Here is a 12,475-nt window from a genome sequence, read left to right as displayed (position 1 = left end):
TAACTCACAACATGCACTGAAAGCATCTTGCTGAAGAATAGCAATATATGACACACTTACTGGTGAGTGAAATGTAAACATTTAGTAACAAGTTGCCAAATTTATATATTTTAGTGGCATAGTGTGAAATTTGATTGCAAATGTGAGTAATTTCATCTCATTGTAGTGGAGGGTTGTGCAAAGAGTAAAAGATCAATCTTGGGATTTAAGAATCAATATCAAGCTTGTTCAAATGAAGATCGTGATGCATCGGAAAATCTATATTTTTATCCACTCCTTTTGTAATCGAACAAGCTTGTAAATTTAGTTGGTTATGAAATGTATTGACTTGCAAGTCATGCGCTATAGTAAAAGGGTCTTGATTAAATATTAAGTTAGAATTTTGTGAGGAACGGGGCAAAAAGTAAGAGACCAGGTTGTCCAATGATTTTCCATGACTTTTCCAGCCAATTGTTCTTTTTAAATAAGGATTTTTAGAAACCATTTTGATTCAGACTGATTTGCTAATGAACAGGGGTGTAAAGTACTTGAGTAATTATACTTCATTACTATACTTAAGTATTATTTCTGGAGATTTGTACTTTACTCAAGTGCAGTTTAAACTGAATTATTTTACTTAATTACATTTTCAAAGAAAAAAATAGTACTTTTTACTCCTTACAATTTTATTTATATTTAAAGTACTTGTTCCATTTTTGCAGATCATTTTCTTCCATCTTACCTTTATACGAACAAACCAATCTAACTGCACCGATGCCAAGTTTAAGTTAAATGTTATTTAGTCCACCAATTAGATCCGTTTGAACATAAAATGTAACTGGCCACAACATGGTCATTGGTCATTGACAAGTGTTATCACGTCTCATCAATTACCACAACGCACAGCACCTTGACCTCTGCCTGAGTCAAATTATAACAATCACTGGCAAAAGAAGATGGATGAACATGACTCAGCTGCAAGCACGGTCCAAGGTCAGTCACCAGAGCAAGAGCACTTACTAGGGCTGGACAAAATATGTATAATAATAATTATATTTATTATTATTATTATTTTGCAACCAAATTTTGCGCTATATGACTAAAAATTTATATATTTGGCAACTGGCTGGTAAATGTTTAGATTTCACTCACCAGTGAATTAATTGTGTAGTTCAGTGGTGGAGTATTGAACAGCGAGATCCTTTCACTGCGTGTTGAGAGTAAAAGTTGTTCCATGTGTGTCCAAAGACGAGATCCTTGCAACCGATTTGTCAATGAATAATGTCTCTTTTAGTACTCTTTCTGTTCTTTGCAGTCAGTTGTTGATCAAAAACAACAACAAATAAATATTTAATTCTAATCACGCATAGCACAGATGAGATAAAGCTGTTTACTCATTAACTTTCGCTCGTTTACAGATGCTCTTTACAAAAATGTTGGGTTTTCTTAAAGAGACAGTACCGGTGTTCAACAACTCAATGTAAATATCTGTGAATAGTACAAATTATGCTATTAAACAATAAAGATGTAAAAAAATATATATATATACAATATAGTATAATATTTATTGATTAAATAGATTGATTTGTTCAGTTTTAAAAAGCTAAAATGTGACAAATGATGAAAAACTAATAAAATATAATTAGTAAAATTAATATTTTCGTAATGTACCTAGTAAGAAGGTCCCCTGTATAATTCACAGAATTAGCTGAGTGAGAATGTCTTTCGTGTGTAAGCAAAAGGGACATTATAACTGAAATATACCCATATGAATCGATATCGAATCGCCATCAAATCTTGCTATGTTACTTTTAATTTTTTAATACTTAAGTACAATTTAACGTGGTACTTTTTTACTTTCACTTAAGTATGTTTCTGGCTAGATACTTGGACTTTTAATTGAGTAAAATTTTCAACCAGTATCCATACTTTCACTTAAGTATAATTTTTGAGTACTTTTTACACCCCTGCTAATGAACCATTTAGATCCATTTGTGAACTGATATGCCCAATTCACTAAAAGAAACAGTCTCAAGAGAACGGTTTGCTCATCAAGATGGCTTTTAGCAGATTTATGCTAAACAAGAGAAATATCCAACCATTTAAAAATTTCAGAGCAGAAAACAATTAGAAAAATGTGGAAATCACCATGACTTTTCCATGATATTTAAGATTTTATTAATTTCCATTACTTTTACAGGCCTAGAAAACATCATTTTAACAGATTTCAGCTGTATTTCTAGGTTTTGCATAACCGTGGTAACCTTGTATAGATCGTAGACCATTACTAAACAAGAGTAAATCTCTTTCTGTCAGTCAATACATTGACATGTTGGCAAAGGATATAAAGGTTAGGGTTATGGTTCATTTACTGAAAAATTAGGTCTCTTGTCTACCATAATAAGATAATGTTTGTTGTCATTAATGGATGATTGTCCACTGTTACCAAGAATTTCCAGCATTTTTAAATTAGGAGGTACTTGGATCAGAAAATGTTGAACATATTGGCAGGGAGTATTAGCATGAACATAAGTAGTGAGTGTGTTTTTATGTTATTGTTTACATGTTTTCACAATCATGATTAGTGTTAATTAACAGGCATTAGGGATCTCTCCATCCTTTTTAACATGTTGAGAGGCACAACACTGACGTGCACAGAACGGGGGAAGCAGGGGCACAAATCTCGTTAAAATCTCATCATAATTTCACAATAAAAGTAGTAATGTGTTATTATGAGATTTCTTTGTAAATCGTGGGCATATTAAAGAAATGCACTACAGCAGATCGGGGGAGGATTCCAATCGCAAGTGATCCTACCTATGCCCTATACTCACTCCGAACTGCAGAGCCCTTGAATTGGGTACTCTGTATGAATGTACCCTTCGCTAACAGTCTTGTGGAAGGGCCCTCCGAGAAAAGATTCATTTTCTCACTTTCGTTTTGAACGAGCTTTCGAGTGCATTCCCTCCCACAGGAGTGCCCTTCAAGGAAGCAAAAAATGCAGTTTTGAATTCGCCCCGGAGCATTGAAGTGCTGTTACCTCAGATGAGTAGCAGGTCGAATAAAAAGTCCACTCCAAGTATTGTGTTGTAAGTTCATCAAAATAATAATACTCGATTGCTACCACATTTCTGATATCGTGTACCACTAGTCTAGACAGATTTATTCATTATAATGGGAGCGGTTGCGTCGCTTTCAGCCATAGACATTAAATTTGTCTTTTATAGAATACTGACATAAACTGAAGGAGCTGTCAGGTTCAGCCAAAGCCAGTTTGGTTTTGTTGAAACTAATAAGCCATTAGACTAATCACTTTCAGGAAAAAATACCATTAGGCTTCCATAGTACCGCAGCTCCCTATACGCATATTACGCAGTCTGCGTAGCACACCAACTCCCTAGTGGGGCACCATCATACCCTAGGGGGGAATCAGAAACTCCACCGGCTGCCCTTACTTGCATGTTATATGTTATTCAAGGACCCTATAGCATTCGTGGAACACAGTCGATCACCTCGTGCTCACACTTTCTCATCATGCCTTCGCACCGTGCACCACGTTACCAGGGTAATGCCATAGTACTGAATGAATGATCATGTTCATATTTCATGATGCTGTCATGGTACTCCAAGGTACTTTAAAAAAATACCTTCTGCCCCTGTCCCTGCTAAGGTCTGTGCACGTCACTGAGGCACAACATACTAACCTGATTAAGAATGACAGAGCGGAGAGCGAGGAAAAACGTTCCATTCTGTAATGGACTTGGACAACTCCGTCCACCTTTCCACTATTAAAAGCAATGTGTTCCCATCTTGAAAGGAGCATGCATGGCTGACGGTACATCTATGAAGAGGACAAATAGCACAGGCACTCATTCTTTCTCTCTTTTTTTCTTGCACACACACTCCACTTTGATGGGTTCTTCATTAGCGTGTTATTGGCTGTGAAAACAGACACTGCTCCATGACTCGAGCTCTGTCCCCCTGAGGTTAACACACACACAAATGGGCACACAGGCAAATGCACAGACAGGGTGGAAAAGGCTGTTAGTCAGCTGTAATTGTTATTTAATTACAGTCGTAAAAGCACTGCAAATATTTCGACACATCTGGACTGATGATTAGCGACCCTGAGAGGAGCCTTCGTCAGGCATTATAAATGCCTCTCTGCTTCTGTGTTTACAGAGTACACACATTTCCTTGAGTGTGCCTGATCATGTGTGTGTGTGTGTGTACATATCATTTTGCTGCACTTTCATGCTGACACACTGTCATTTTACTTATAAGTAACGACAGTTGAGCTTGCATCAGACCGACCACATAGTACGTACCAGTGGCGACCTGTACATTTTAAGTCTAGGCCTTCTGTGCGATTCATACCATTAAGAAAACACCTTTTCACAATGAATAAGACACCCTATGGACATCATACATTATGTAGCAGCCAACTAATATTACCAGTTGACATTTTAAAAACACGTCCATGCACAAAAGCCAAAAGTTGAAAAGATGCTGAATGCTCAAGCCATTAAATAAGAGTTGGAAATGTCTCCCGAACTGACATTCAAAAATAATAATTTTTCATATGAATCTTCCAAGGATTTCTATAATACCTGGAAAAAAATCTATCTAATAATATTTATGATTTAAATGTCGCTTGCAATAAATTTTGTTTCCTTCAGGGTACACGATTACTTTTCAAAACTTGAAATGACACTGAATGCTCAAGCAGCCTAATTTACATTTCGAAAATTCCTGATGTTGCTATAACAATGAAAAAGCACTTACTAATTTACTTGAAGTGAAAATCAGCTTCCTGTCCTGTCTAATAAATTAAGCAATCACACATTCATGCAGAACATCTCGGGTTTTTAAACCCATAAAATCTCTTTCTCAATGGTGATAGCGGCAGTGATGACAGCCGACTCTGTCAGCTTGAGCTCACGCTTTTCGCTTTCAAATTACGTACATCACTCAGTGCATGATTGCATCACTCAAGGCCAGCTAAAAGGCCTCGATTGGGACATATGACCACATTCACCAAGAACAAATAAATCAATCTGATTGGGTGATGAGTCTAACAATCTGACATTAGATGCCTATTAATTTGCACTGTTGACAGATTCAGTGGAGATCCTGAAGGCTTAACAGGGTGGAGCTCAGACTCATGCGCTGCTTCGGCCATGGAGTTCAGCTTCGGCATGCAATGTGATACAGGTGTCACACTTTGCTTGTAAGCGTCAATGAATAAATTCTGATTGGATAAACTTTTCATTTTCCCATATTCGTTTGTAGATGAATTAGGAGTGGAAAGTGATTGTCATTCTTTCATTATCATTCACCTTTCTGCCTATTTATTTTCAGAGTCATTTTTATTGGGCATGTTAGACCAGCAGAGAAGGCTTTGCTGGCCCTGAGAATTCACCAGTAGTATGTACATATAACTACAGTATATACGTATGGTAAAGAGAAAGAAATATTAGTTAGTTAGAAAGATAATACCAAACTCTTATCTCTCTAACTCACACACGTACCCATGCACAAAAGATTTTCATGTTATTCCCTCATCCACCTAAAAACAATACTCAAACAGCCACAATCCTTCTCTCATGAGCAAAACAATAAGCTTAAACCATGAATTGAGGAAAAGTGTATCTTCGTTCACCACAAAGCTCTAGCCAAGCCAATGCAATGTCAGGTTCTCTGAACAAAAGACTCATTACTACTGTTTTTTATGACCCCTCAGCATATGAAGAGCAATAGGCACACAGCCAAAGTTATTTCAATTAATTTCAATACAGATTAAATAAATGGTATTTTGTTTCCTTACTAGTCTTTAATTTCTGTCTGGTCAGATGGAGATAGCTAAATGGGCCAAACTGTTCGCAGCTGTCAATCAAACCGACGATCAGTCGTGCTAATTTGAACATGATGAGTCATCGTTTCAGCTTGCTGATTTCTCTCCATCAGCCCTTGCTGACAGCCCACAGCCAACTGTTATTTCTCAAAGAGACATATTTAATTTGGTTTACATTTAGCACAAATATGTTGCAACGTGATGGTGCCAAACTTCTGCGAGCTGATGCAAAAAATACAAAGCAATTTTAATGATAACATACAGCTCTTGGGAGAGTAAACAAAATGACATTTTCTTTATACTGTACTTACACCTGTTAAAACTGAACAAACATCTGGGGAAAAAAACATTCAAGCATCTAAGATTTTAAATGCTAAATTTAAACATTGTTAAAAGTTTGAAAAAGTAACCATTAGGGCCTATTACATTAGACATGATGGCTTTGTAAGTGTGAACTTAGCTATACTTTGCGGAAGAAATTGTGTTCCCAGACCAGGCTCGGTTCCAAATCAAAATCACTGAGGGTGCTTCTGAAAATAGTGGGGGTGCTCTGTATAAAGTGGAGATGTATCATAATTACATATTTTGTAATAGATTAAATCATGTTTAAATTCTACTAAAACAATGTAAAGTACAGTTTTTCATGTACAGAACATGTATTGCTTCATTTCTATTTGATTTTTTTTCACATGATATGTCGCTGAAAATGACAGCAAAATGCTGCACCTGCATATTAGGACATACATTGATGCAGCATTTTGTGTGTTCACAAAATGCAGGGAATTTTGTGTGTTTGCTGGGATTCAAGGAAATGATTGCTTGAAGTTTTGCTGCTACTTTTCTTTAATGTGTAAGTAAAGCTAAATAAAGGCTGAGTATAATTATTAACTGTTTATTTTACCATACTTCAATGCAGTGGTAATTTAGTATTAAATTTAACACTCCACATCAGGAGTCTGGTTTAATAGTAAAATAAAATATTCGGAAATAATAGATTCTAAAAGCTTATTTTAAAGTTGGCCGCAAAGTTGACCCGTTTACTTGTTTTATTCTGAAAGCATTATCAACCTGTTTACATGCTCATGGGTCATGATGTGGGTCTTGTCAATGGTTTGTTTGGCATCCAGTTCAGCACACAACTGAATAAAACAGGCTGCATGACATTGATAAATGATTACTGCCAGAGTAACATTCACATACAGGTGTGAGGGACTTCAGAATTTCACAAAAAACACAAAGAACAAACATATTCCTCTCTCACTTGGTTTTGCTCGCGTGTCCCCTTTGTGTGCGAATTATGCGAAGATCTATTGGGATTTTTCTGAAGTTCATCACTGAAAAGGTTTGCTCACAGACTTGGCACTAAACAGAACATGCAGCCTCACAAATGGACACGGAGTGGCTGCATCACACTTTTCTTTGAGCATAATATTGCACTATCGAGGGCTAAGTATTTTATAATTTTTTCGAAGAGGAGAGTGAGCACGCATTCGCACGCATGGTTGCCAGATTGCATAAATTATATATGACTTAAGGCAAAATATTTCCTATTTGTGCATTTATAAATCTCTGCTTGGGGTGTTGCATCTATGATCTGGCAACCCTGAGCATATTACAAGCTTGTGGATGCGTGATAGGTCCCAAAGCCAGATAAATGAAAGCTCTAATAAAAAATGTTCATGATAAATTGACCCACAGGCTGTAGTTTGCCCTGGTCTGCAATTGAGGGTGCTCTAGACCTGTCGGTCTCATGTCTGTGGTCATGATGACCTTCAAGAGACTGGTTTTGGCCTGCCTGAATGACATCACTGGACCCCTGCTGGACCCCCTTCAGTTTGCTTGCCGAGCAAACAGGTCTGTGGATGATGCTGTCAATATGGGACTGCATTATATCATGCAACACCTTGAGAGATCTGGGACTTATGCAAGGATCCTATTTGAGGACTGCAGTTCAGCCTTCAACACCATCATGCCTGATCTTCTCTCAACCAAACTGACCCAGCTCTCCGTGCCCACCCCAATCTGTCGATGGATCACCAGGTTTCTGACAGATAGGCAGCAGCTAGTGAGACTGGGGAAACTTACATCCGGGACTATTAGCACTGGTGCTCCTAAGGGATGAGTTCTCTCTCCACTGCTCTTCTCCCTGTAAATGAATGACTGCACTGCAAAAGACCCCACTGTCAAGCTCCTGAAGTTTGCAGACGACACCACGGTCATTGGCCTTATCTGCGACAGTGACGAGTCTGTATACAGATGGGAGGTTGATCAGCTGGCTTTCTGGTGTGGTCACAACAACCTTGAGCTGAACATGCTCAAAACAGTGGAGATGATAGTGGACTTCAGGAGAAGGAACACAGAAGGAAACTACAATGGACAGTTCCCCCTCACCATCCTAAACAGCACTGTGGCAGCAGTGGAGTCATTCAGGTTCCTGGGCTCTACCATCTCTCAGGACCTGAAGTGGGACACCCACATAGACCCCATTGTGAAGAAGGCTCAGCAGAGGATGTACTTCCTTTGCCAACTGGGGAAGTTCAACCTGCCACAGGAGCTGCTGACACAGTTCTACTCGGCCATCACTGAGTCTGTCCTGTGTACATCTATAAATGTCTGGTTTGGTTCAGCCACCAAATCAGACAGAAGGAAACTACAACGGACAGTCAGGACTGCTGAGAGGATTAAAGGTGCTCAACTGCCCTGCCCACCCTCCAAGACCTGAGTGTCTCCAGAGTGAAGAAACGTGCAGGTAGAACCATTCTGGACCCCACACACCCTGCCCACTCCCTCTTTTAACTTTTGCCCTCTGGCCAGCACTACAGAGCACTGAGCGCCAGGACATCCAGGCACAAGAACAGTTTTTACCCTCAGGCCATTTTCCTAATGAACAATTAAACTGCCTCAGACTCCCCCAAAGTGCAATAATGTAAATACATATCTCATGTGCATATGTAAATTCACATATTTAATTCAATAACTGTACATACCCCTACCTTGCACATACATTTCCACTTGCACATGTACATACGCCATTTTGTTATATGTCCTATTATTTGTATGTCTATTTATACACTAACATTGTTTTATATTCTGTGTCTCACTGTAATATTCTGTGTTCACTTGTTTCTCCTATCACCATATTTTTTATTTTTATTTGTGTACATGAGAACAGTGCAATAAAGCTCATTCTGATTCTGATTCTGATTCTGATACTATTTTGCTCATTATTTTCATGATCCACAGTCACGTCCACACATTTTTGGACACATGCAAGAAAGTCCTTCAGTGGACGTAATGACTTTTAGGCTACTGCAATTACGTGATGTATGGGTTACGTAGCTGGCACATGTCAGGGTAAAACCAGGAAGAAGAACATTGTCGAAAATTTAAAAATGAATGACTGTCCTTCCCCATTAATGGTATGAAATGTAGCTCATAATAAATATTGATACCGAACAATATGAAGAAAAAAACATTGTGATAATTTTTGCCCATTTCGCCCAGCCCATGTGGGTGTGATAGTCAATCACCAAAAAATTATTAAAACATGACAAATTACAACCACTCATCCATTCAAGAGAAAAACAGCATGGCTTCCAAACACAGTGCTGTATGAGTCTATGTGTTTGAGTGTGTGTGCTTTGAGAGGAACAGCATGCCGTCTGCGCACACTGAGCTGGTCCATTAGTCTCTGAGGTCTTTTTAAACACTCCCTACCATTCATCCCATTAAACTCCATTTAACATTCTCCCCACTGCTAGACCACCTATAAGGATCTCTCTAGCATGTGTGTTTGTGCATGTTCTGTATGCTAACGGAACGAATGACAGACAGTGACTCTGTCAGTGGTCAACTGCATCACACACACTGACAACTACTGAGAATACACATTTGCACACACACATGCACATGGACACACACAAACAAAATGTGTGTTAACAACCAAAAAATCATGTGGGAAGTCCCCACAAAGGTGTATATGCAAGGTTGCGTCTACACATTTTATGTCTCATCTGCATTCTTTAAGAGAACCTTCAATTCCACATCTCATATGAAAGTTTACTACAGCAGCAAAGCTCTCTGAATTAAGTCGTGTATCCCCCCCCAGCCATTTTACACCAACATTAAATTAACTTCATTACTAGCACACTGCACCGTCAGCAGGGAAAGAACATTAGAGAAATGAGCCAGCACAAAGTTGTCCCTTCTGCCTTTAAATCCCCATTTAAACTCACTTAAAATGATCACACAGCTAGTTCTACCTCCACTGTGACTAAAACAGAGAATAACTGTAGAAGAAACCAAAGCCAGACTGTACGCTCAACTGCTTTACCCACAAAACTGCATTATGTTTCTCTGTATGGAGAAAGTGGGTGTTAGTCAAGGGTCAGAAAGAGTATTTGGCAAAGTTTATGTCTTGACTAAGCCCATATGACAAGTCAAAGTATATTTAAAGGGATAGTTCACACAAAAATGAAAATTCTCTCACCGTTCACTCACCCTCATGCCATCCCAGATGTGTATGACTTTCTTTCTTCTGTTGAACACAAATTAAGATTTTTAGAAGAAAATCTCAGCTCCTCACAATGTTTGTCCTCACAATGCAAGTGAATGGTGACCAGAACTTTGAAGGTCCAAAAACAACATAAAGGAGGCATAAAAGTAGTTCATATGACTCCAGTGGTGAATCCATGTGATAGGTTTGGGTGAGAAAGAGATCAATATTTAAGTCATTTTTTACTATCAATCACCACCTTTGACCAGCCCCAACCAGTAGGTAGCTGGATGTGAAAGTCAAAGTCACTTCAACACTAGAATGCGGAAGTGAAAGTGTAGATTTACAGTTAAAAAAATATTTAATTTTTGATCTGTTTCTTACCCACACCAATCGTATGAATTCAGAAGATATGGATGTAACCACTGGAGTCTTATGGATTCCTTTTATATTGCATTTTGGACCTTCAAAGTTCTGTTCACCATTCACTTGCAATGTGAGGACCAACAGAGCTGAAATATTGTTTGTGTTTTGCAGAAGAAAGAAAGTTATACAGATCTGGGATGGCATGAGGGTGAGTAAAACAAAAAAGGGGATGCTAGGCAAAATGTTAGCATCATTCACTTTTTTAATTGCATGAAAAAGTTTTTGCAAAGTGCTTTGCCTTAAGCATAGCGCTATGCGATACATCATAGGCGCAAAGTCAGTAGTCATGGTCATAAAGTCCTGATATTTTTGTGCAATTATGCGCTAAGTCTATGTGCAAGAGGGTTTGGTGAAATCACAAACTCAAAGCACAAATGGTCTAGGTCAAGTGCAATTCAATTTGGAGGTTCTTCTCCGGTTATTGCACCATCTGTGTCCTATTATATGAGCTTTCACATTCCACCGAGCCAGTTACCTTAGTCTCCGGCAATCATTCGGAACAGTTATCCTTCCACCTGGTCCAATCTTCATCAGCACAGGTAGTGTTGGGGCATCCTTGGTTGGTAACGCACAACCCACACATAGACTGGTCAAACAATACTGTTCTTGCTTGGAGTTCGTACTGTATGTCTCACTGACTTAACTCTGCTGTCTCCCCTGTCCAGTCTTGTGTTTTGTTTCAGGATAAAATCGGCAGATTTATCCGGAGTACCATTGGCACACCATGACTTGAGGGCAGTGTTCAGCTGGTCCCGCGCCGTGACCCTTCCTCCTCATCACCCTATGACTGCGCTATTGATTTTCTCCCTGGCACTTCTCCTCCACAAGGATGGCTGTTTTTGCTCTCTGCTCCCGAAAGGCAGGCCATGAACAGGTACAGTACTGTGCAAAAGTCTTAGACACATAAGATTTTTCACAAAAACATTTGTCTTTACATGGTTATTTTTATCTTCTGTTTTAGTGTGTTAATAGAAAATATAGATTTTAGATTCCCAAACATTTCTTATGTGAATAGAATAGAATAGAGGAACAGGGAGCCCTGCAGCAGATGACATGGGCCCCCACAGAACCCCCCACTGAACATCGAGTCAGTCAGGGACAGAAGCAATTGAGACAGCCTAAACGCATAGAAGATATGTGGCAAATTATCCAAGATGCTTGAAACATCCTATCTGCCAAGAACCTTAAAAATCTGTGTCCAGGTGTACCCAGGAGAACTGGTTCTGTTTTGATGACAAGGGTGGTCACACAAAATATTAATTTAGCTTTTTTATGTTTACTGCACTTTGTACGACATTAATTGATCAATCAAAAATATTTATGGCATTACTTTTGAAAATATTTTCAATATACAACATATTTCACAAGTGCCTTAAACTTTTTCACAGTCCTGTACATCAATGATTCTCTGGCAGCCGGTCTCATCCATCCTTTCTCTTCTCCGGCAGCGGCGGGGTTCTTCTTTGTGGAGAAGAAGGACAGCTCGCTTAGACCTTGCATAGATTATCGGGGGCTGAATGACATCACGGTTAAGAATCATTATCCTTTGCCTTTTATTGTCTTCAGCTTTTGAACCCTTGCAGGGAGCGTCCATTGGACTTACACAATGCTTATCACCTTGTCCGGATCAGGGAGGGGGATGAGTGGAAGGCAGCTTAACACCCATGGGGGGCACTTTGAATATTTTGTTATGCCTTTCGGATTGGTCAACGCCCCAGCAG

The sequence above is a fragment of the Myxocyprinus asiaticus genome, chromosome 39 (assembly GCF_019703515.2).
Source record: "Myxocyprinus asiaticus isolate MX2 ecotype Aquarium Trade chromosome 39, UBuf_Myxa_2, whole genome shotgun sequence".
Classification (NCBI taxonomy): Eukaryota; Metazoa; Chordata; class Actinopteri; order Cypriniformes; family Catostomidae; genus Myxocyprinus; species Myxocyprinus asiaticus.
This window is presented reverse-complemented; position numbering follows the sequence as displayed.